Source organism: Mytilus californianus, unplaced genomic scaffold (genome assembly GCF_021869535.1).
Source record: "Mytilus californianus isolate M0D057914Y unplaced genomic scaffold, xbMytCali1.0.p SCAF_1, whole genome shotgun sequence".
Classification (NCBI taxonomy): domain Eukaryota; kingdom Metazoa; phylum Mollusca; class Bivalvia; order Mytilida; family Mytilidae; genus Mytilus; species Mytilus californianus.
Genome location: NW_026262581.1, coordinates 87,077,352 through 87,085,103, shown reverse-complemented (window position 1 = coordinate 87,085,103; position 7,752 = coordinate 87,077,352). Strand labels below are relative to the sequence as shown.

The window sequence follows — 7,752 nt, the reverse complement described above, 5'->3', positions numbered from 1 at the left end:
AACTCACAACGCAACAAATGACCTCAAGTGCCCCCTGTCCTCAGTTCCAAAGACTGTTTAATAAAGGAGCCTAAAGATTTCACTTGCTGACTAGTACAATAAACAGCTGCGCCATGAGCGCATGATACGCCCGTCGTCTTGTGTGTGAATTTTTATGCAATAAGCATAAATAGTTTCTGACATACGGCGTGACATGCGAAAACCCCCTTTTTTTTTACAAAAAACTCAATATATCTAAAATAAAATTTTGAATCAAAACCAAAAAGTATACAGATCTTTAGATTAATATAACTAAGAAGTGTGTAAAATTTTAAGCAATAATCATAAATTGTTTTTGAGATACGGCGCGACATGTGAAAAACCCCTCCCCCTTTTTTTACAAAATACTCAATAACTCAAAAATAAAATTTTGAATCATCACCAAAAAGTATACAGATCTTAAGGTTAATATAACTAAGAAGTGTGTAAAGTTTTTAGCAATAATCATAAACTGTTTTTGAGATACAGCGCGACATGTAAAAAACCCCTCCCCCTTTTTTAACAAAATACTCAATATCTCTAAAATGAAATTTTGAATCATCACCAAAAAGTATACAAATCTTAAGATTAATATAACTAAGAAGTGTGTAAAGTTTTAAGCAATAACCATAAATTGTTTTTGAGATACGGCGCGACATGTGAAAAAAACACACGCCTGTTTCAGTTACTAAGTCCCGTAACTCAAAAAGTTTTAATCTTATTTTCACCAAAAAGTATACAGATCGTTTGACCATCATAAGAAACAACTATCTTAAGTTTCATGAAATTTGGATAAGTCATTCTCATGTTACGGTGCGACATGTTTACGCCGGACAGACAGACGGACAGACAGACAGATGGACAGACAGACAGACGGACGGACGGACAGACAGACAGACGGACGGACGCCGGACATTTGTATACCATAATACGTCCCGTCAAAAATTTGACGGGCGTATAAAAATGTAGTTGATTTAGAATATATTTCATTTCATTATCAGAAAAATCTTTGTATTGGGTTTATAAATCTTTAAAAAAGACATGTCTTAAAACATTATTTATTTTACATAGTAAAAAGAAATGGGATTCATCATCCAGAACTTTGCACCTATTACAGTCTTTGAGGGTGTGGAATATTTTTATAATTTCCAGTTACAATAGCGAGGGAATGATCACTAATTCTGAATTTGCATATAAGTTTTCTTGTATCAAGATTAGGGTTTGTCAAATTAATTTTTTGTTTATATTCAGTTTTTACATACTTTAACAAAAAACGTTTACTATATGACAATAAGATATCAAGAGATGATATCTTATTGTCATATATTTCTTTATATCTTTGCTGTAGTTCATTTTTATAGTATTTTTATACGCCCGTCAGATTTTTGACAGGACGTATTATGGTATAAAAATGTTCGGCGTCCGTCCTTCTGTCTGTCCGTCCGTCTGTCTGTCCGTCTGTCTGTCTGTCCATCTGTCTGTCCAGCGTAAACATGTCGCACCGTAACTTGAGAATGACTTATCCAAATTTCATGAAACTTAATATAGTTGTTTCTTATGATGGTCAAACGATCTGTATACTTTTTGGTGAAAATAAGATTAAAACTTTTTGAGTTACGGAACTTAGTAACTAAAACAGGTGTGTGTTTTTTTTCACATGTCGCGCCTTATCTCAAAAACAATTTATGATTATTGCTTAAAACTTTACACACTTCTTAGTTATATTAATCTTAAGATCTGTATACTTTTTGGTGATGATTCAAAATTTTATTTTAGAGATATTGAGTATTTTGTTAAAAAAGGGGGAGGGGTTTTTCACATGTCGCGCCGTATCTCAAAAACAGTATATGATTATTGATTAAAACTTTACACACTTCTTAGTTATTTTAACCTTAAGATCTGTATACTTTTTGGTGATGATTCAAAATTTTATTTTTGAGTTATTGAGTATTTTGTAAAAAAAGGGGGAGGGGTTTTTCACATGTCGCGCAGTATCTCAAAAACGATTTATGATTATTGCTTAAAATTTTACACACTTCTTAGTTATATTAATCTAAAGATCTGTATACTTTTTGGTTTTGATTCAAATTTTATTTTTGAGATATTGATTTTTTTTTTTATTTAAAAGGGGGGGTTTTCACATGTCGCGCCGTATCTCAAAAACGATTTATGATGATTGCTTAAAATTTTACACACTTCTTAGTTATATTAATCTAAAGATCTGTATACTTTTTGGTTTTGATTCCAAATTTTATTTTAGAGATATTGAGTTTTTTGTAAAAAAAAAAAGGGGGTTTTCGCATGTCACGCCGTATGTCAGAAACTATTTATGCTTATTGCATAAAAATTCACACACAAGACGACGGGCGTATCATGCGCTCATGGCGCAGCTGTTTATTTTCTTGTTTCTTACAGGCTCTGTATTTGTTTTTAGACTCATCTTTTGGTTTGCTAATATTATTATCGGACCTAATATGATTTACATATGAGTACCATGAGTATATACCTTGTTCATGAAGTGACTTTGAAAGAGAATAACACTCTTTAAGTAAATCAGATGAGTTTTCACTCAAAAGTTGGTCTTCATACAAAAGTGACTGTGTGGCAATGAAACAATAAAGGGGGAATCTTCCTAATTCAGATCTAGAGGCAATGATACTGGCACATTTCTTTATTCCAAGTGTAAATTTACAAAACTTACTGTGATTTTTTCAGGGGGACTCTTATCTATAATATTGAGTTTATCCAAAGGAGAATTATTTTTTCTGGCTCTAGCAATTGCATTATAGTATGATCTGTACACATCCATATACCAAATTTCACGATTATATGTAAGAATAGGACGAACTAAAGAATCAAATAAATGAACAGATAAATTTGCTGGAAATTGGTTCAGACCTCTTGTATAGCTTTTGATAGAGTACATAACTTTAAGAGCTTTTTTCGAAAGTGCTTCAGCAGATGATAATAAGTTTCCATTTTGTGAGAGCAAGTTTCCTAAGGACTTATATTCATTTACTGATTCTAGAACAATGTGTTTGTAATTAAATATTGAATTTTGCGTCTTTTTATGACGATGACCCAAGAACCATATTTTTATCATCTAAATGAGTAGAATTGTAAGGGGGTATATTAACAGCGCAGACAAATAAATCTTTTTCAAATCCGAAAAAGGACTTATCTAGTTTAAGCCATATTCTATTTGGAGATGTAGATTCTTTAGATAAATTGGTTATTCCCTTGAAAATTTCTTTTTTAATGTACATCATAATGCCGCTGTGTCTTTTAGATTTTTTTTGTTTTTTTCTACACTTTCGAGTTTCAGCATTCTCTCCTTTCCATGTTTCTAGTATAACATTTATATCAGATTTGATATTATCAATAAATAAATCATCAGTGTATTTATCCCCAAGACCACAGACATTCCATGATGAGACAGTTAGTTAGTTTTCTAACATATGGTCCGAGGACACAGTTATCGTCCTTCGATTTCCGTTGTCTACAAATATAGTCCCTAGTGTGGACAGTGTATAACTTGCAAATTTTTTTCATACACTTTCCAAATTTATTTCTTTATATTTTATGCATGAAATATTAAGTAAGGGGATGAAATTACATGTTAAAAAAATTTGGGTGCTGAATCTTTATGTTAAGTAGTGATTTGGTCCAGTTAAAAAAGGTCAAAAACTAGTATGTCTGAAGCTGTCAAACTGAATTTTAGACCCCCTTAACATAGAATTGTCAATATTTTGAGTTAGAGTTGGTAGACTTTTCTATAATTTTGATATTATTTGTCCCAATAGTAGTACACTACACTGTAAAAATCTTTTTGAGATAGAGCAGGTGCGATTTTTTTAATTTGACTTTATTGTCTAAAAGAAATGCACTACGAAATAACTGTGTTCTCGGGCCTAAGAGATGAATTCAGGAAATGTAGATTCTGTACTTTGGCAACGTCCCTGAATGGTTTGCTGGTTTCAATTTGTCAAACTCAATAAAAGTAAAGGATTTACATCTTTATTTGAAAGAAATTCTGTTATAATGTCCCATTTTGACATCATACGCCTAAAATAAGCATATTAAAGCAGTTTCCATTTTTAATCCTAAGAGGCATGCTGACTTTCTATCTGACAGCTTTTTATGCTTTGATATTTGTGTTTCTATGATTAATTCAAATTCTATTAACCATTTATGAACTCTGAATATAGAGAAAAGTAGATTATCACAGAAAAAATGTGCAAAATGTGTTGTATTTAGGCCCTGGTCGAACGGCCTGTTTAATGTATGTGAAATGTGAAGAGCTTTGTACATAGAATGTGTAGTCCATCATAAAAATTTCACTAAATCTGTAAAAAAGGCACTTGACAATGATCTGTGCACCTTATCCATTTCATATACTACCTTTATTTTCTTCTGTAGGATAGTGTGTGGTTCAAATATATGCCAGTTGAGACTAAAACTACATGCAAGTTTTCCATTGAAAAGTGAAAAAACTGTGCATCAGACCATACTGTCTTCAAAAAAAGTTGAATGCAAGAGTTCTTTTGCAATTAGACTTCTTGTATCATGACATCTTAGTATAGAAATGAGCAAAAAGTAACAAATTTCCATTTCTTATAGCTTCTGTATGCATTTTTATATGTAAATATGTGCTACGGCCTAAATTGACACTAAATAATGTTCAGTCTTACATAGCCTAAGACCATTTTATACTCATTTGGTATGCTTTTTGTAACTTTTCTTTCCATTTAAAGTACATTTAATATATATGAAAGAATAATTTATGGTAAAAAACTTCAAAAACTTCAAATTGGTTGAAAAAAATGCATGTTTATGTAAGGCTCCCCTTAATTCGAAAATCTCTATTTTCAGGCACAGGCTCATATAAATTTGACTTTTATATAATTGTAATAAATCTGATAAATCAAATGAGTGTTCAGTTGCTTTTAATACTTAATATATTATATTTAAGAGCATTTCAAAAGCAATTTTTTTCAATATTTAAGTTTTTTAAGCCCAAATCTTGATAGCTGAAATTATTTGATTTAAACGTCAAAATTAAACATTTAAATTTCAATATTAAAATTGCCATAGTTTCTATAATATATCTCCTATGGCCATGAAACTTGGCCAACTATCTTATAATTACCTAAGCTTAGGTCATGCAAAGTTTAATTAGAATTGGTCAAGTCTTTCTATACTATTAGGTCCGAGGACACAGTTATCATCCTTCGATTGTCGTTGTCTACAAATATAGTCCCTAGTGTGGACAGTGTATAACTTGCAAATTTTTTTCATACACTTTCCAAATTTATTTCTTTATATTTTATGCATGAAATATTAAGTAAGGGGATGAAATTACATGTTAAAAAAATTTGGGTGCTGAATCTTTATGTTAAGTAGTGATTTGGTCCAGTTAAAAAAGGTCAAAAACTAGTATGTCTGAAGCTGTCAAACTGAATTTTAGACCCCCTTAACATAGAATTGTCAATATTTTGAGTTAGAGCTGGTAGACTTTTCTATAATTTTGATATTATTTGTCCCAATAGTAGTACACTACACTGTAAAATTCTTTTTGAGATAGAGCAGGTGCGATTTTTTTAATTTGACTTTATTGTCTAAAAGAAATGCACTACGAAATAACTGTGTTCTCGGGCCATATGGGCTAAGTAAGTAGCCAAAGGGAGGTAATCTATTATGAATATAAATTGATTTATCTCCCTTTAAAAAATTAATAATACACTGTAATAATAATAGATACATGTGATTGTCAGTAATTGTGTTGGTATTCAGAGGGTACACAATATATTTTCATTTGGATGACTTTGAGATATGTTGTAGGGTGAGAAGAGATTAAAATAAAAAGTCATAATAAAGATGTTACAATGCTGTTTTGTGCAAAGGGGTAGTGCAGTAAAGGGATTATTTGGCCCTTCGTATCAATTCCATTATTTCAAAATGAAAAATGTTTTAAGTTGATAAATAAACATAAGAGGGAGTGAAAGGAACTATTTTTGTAGAAGCTACAGCCCCTTATAGGTGAAAAAAAAAGGAATTATTGTTAAGCTGGACACAAAATCTCCTAGATTTCCTTTAATTTCAGGCCTAGGAAGCATAGAACTCAGGGTTTGACAAACTAAATGTTCAAGTCATATATCTTATTTGGTTATAACTATACAGCCCTTGCATGGTCGGTTGTAGGTCCTTGTATTTTATACTTTATTAACATTCAGGTCAATGTAATAAAAAGAACAACTTATCGAAGAAATCAAATATTGAAAAAATTCAATTTTCAGAGGTGAAATTAATGTAGTATATAAAAATCAAATAAGTACATATTTGTTCTCACTTTGTTACGATGTAATGTCACTGACAACATATCAACAACACCTTCTGTTGTAGGACATCAGAAGAATGAAATTACAGGATTATTTCCCCTGTGGTTTTTATTTTTATTGGAAATCACAGTATTTTTGTGCAACCAATGCAATACATTATTATTATATCACTTCAAATCATGATTGAAATTTTGAATAAAGTGCCCAAAAAAGTGAAATGCTGGCCAACAGTTTTGCCTCATCCGCAATAAATGTCACAGATTGCAAGAATAGATGCCAATTCCACAGTTGCAGACAGCATAAGTTTTTATGGGTTAATGTTTCAGGCAGTAGCAGAGCTGGAAGATACATCTCTTGTATACAGATGCCTTTTAGTCAGAAGTTTTTAGCTGGCATTGGTCTATTGTCCTTAACTTTATTTTCATGGTTCAATGTCTTGCATAAAAATCTATTAAGGTTTTTTTTTGGCTCACCTGAGGGATGCTAACTCAGCAGAGGAGAGGTTTGGGTCGTAAACTATTTGTATCAAGCTTTATATTTCAGAAGAAGACCTAATAATCAATATCTTATATACAAATGCACATACTCTGAATTTTCAATCTGACATATGTCTGTTGTCCTTGACCTTATTTTCATGGTCGGATGACTGCAAGAAGTTAAGAAGTTATCTACAGTGATCACTAGCCTGTAAACACAAGAGGTTTTGATTACCAACCACCTTTGTGGCAGGTGCTTTCAACTCAAAACTTTATTGACAAGGATTATCACTTTTCCTATCGAAAGTTTGTGGTTCTTTACATATACTCTGGTTTCTTCCACTTATAAAAACTGGCCATGATGATATAGCCAAGAGCCTTGAAAGTGGCATTAAAAAACAATCAATCAATTAATGATATTTTAAATTAGTATGAGTAACATACCTGGTATAAAGAATATACAGAGATATGTCCATCAGGCATGGTTCACCTTATCTTGACCTCATTTTATAGTTCATAAATCAACATCGAGTAAGGTTAGTTTCTCACATCAAGTAAAAGATCGGTGTATACATGTATATATTTGTAAGGTGTTCATGGCAGTCCGATAGGGTTCATTTTCATGGTTTTTTTAGGATATGATCAGATTCTTAATTTATACTATAATAGCTAAGCTATTATATTTGGTTTGTATCCAAGGTGAACATGTCAATTTGACAGGGTTTATCTTACCTTGACCTATTTCTAGCTCACCTGACCTCAATGGCCAGTGGGAGTTTTACCCATCAATTTGCGTCCATTGTCTGTAGTCATCATCTGTATGTTGAAATCGTAGTCCATTACTTTTACAAAAATCTTCTCTGAAACTTCTGGGCTAATTGGAACCAAATTTTGTATCAATTTTATATTGGTATCTGGTT

The 7,752-nt window shown here is 31.6% G+C and overlaps 1 long non-coding RNA gene across 1 annotated transcript; it reads left to right on the top strand.

Annotated features, from left to right (window-relative positions):
- The first annotated feature begins 69 nt into the window (after positions 1-69).
- LOC127709349 (uncharacterized) lies at positions 70-987 on the top strand. Its single transcript, XR_007985610.1, has 2 exons — positions 70-443; positions 606-987. It is a non-coding gene; the product is annotated as an uncharacterized LOC127709349 (long non-coding RNA).
- Positions 988-7,752: the final 6,765 nt, after the last annotated feature.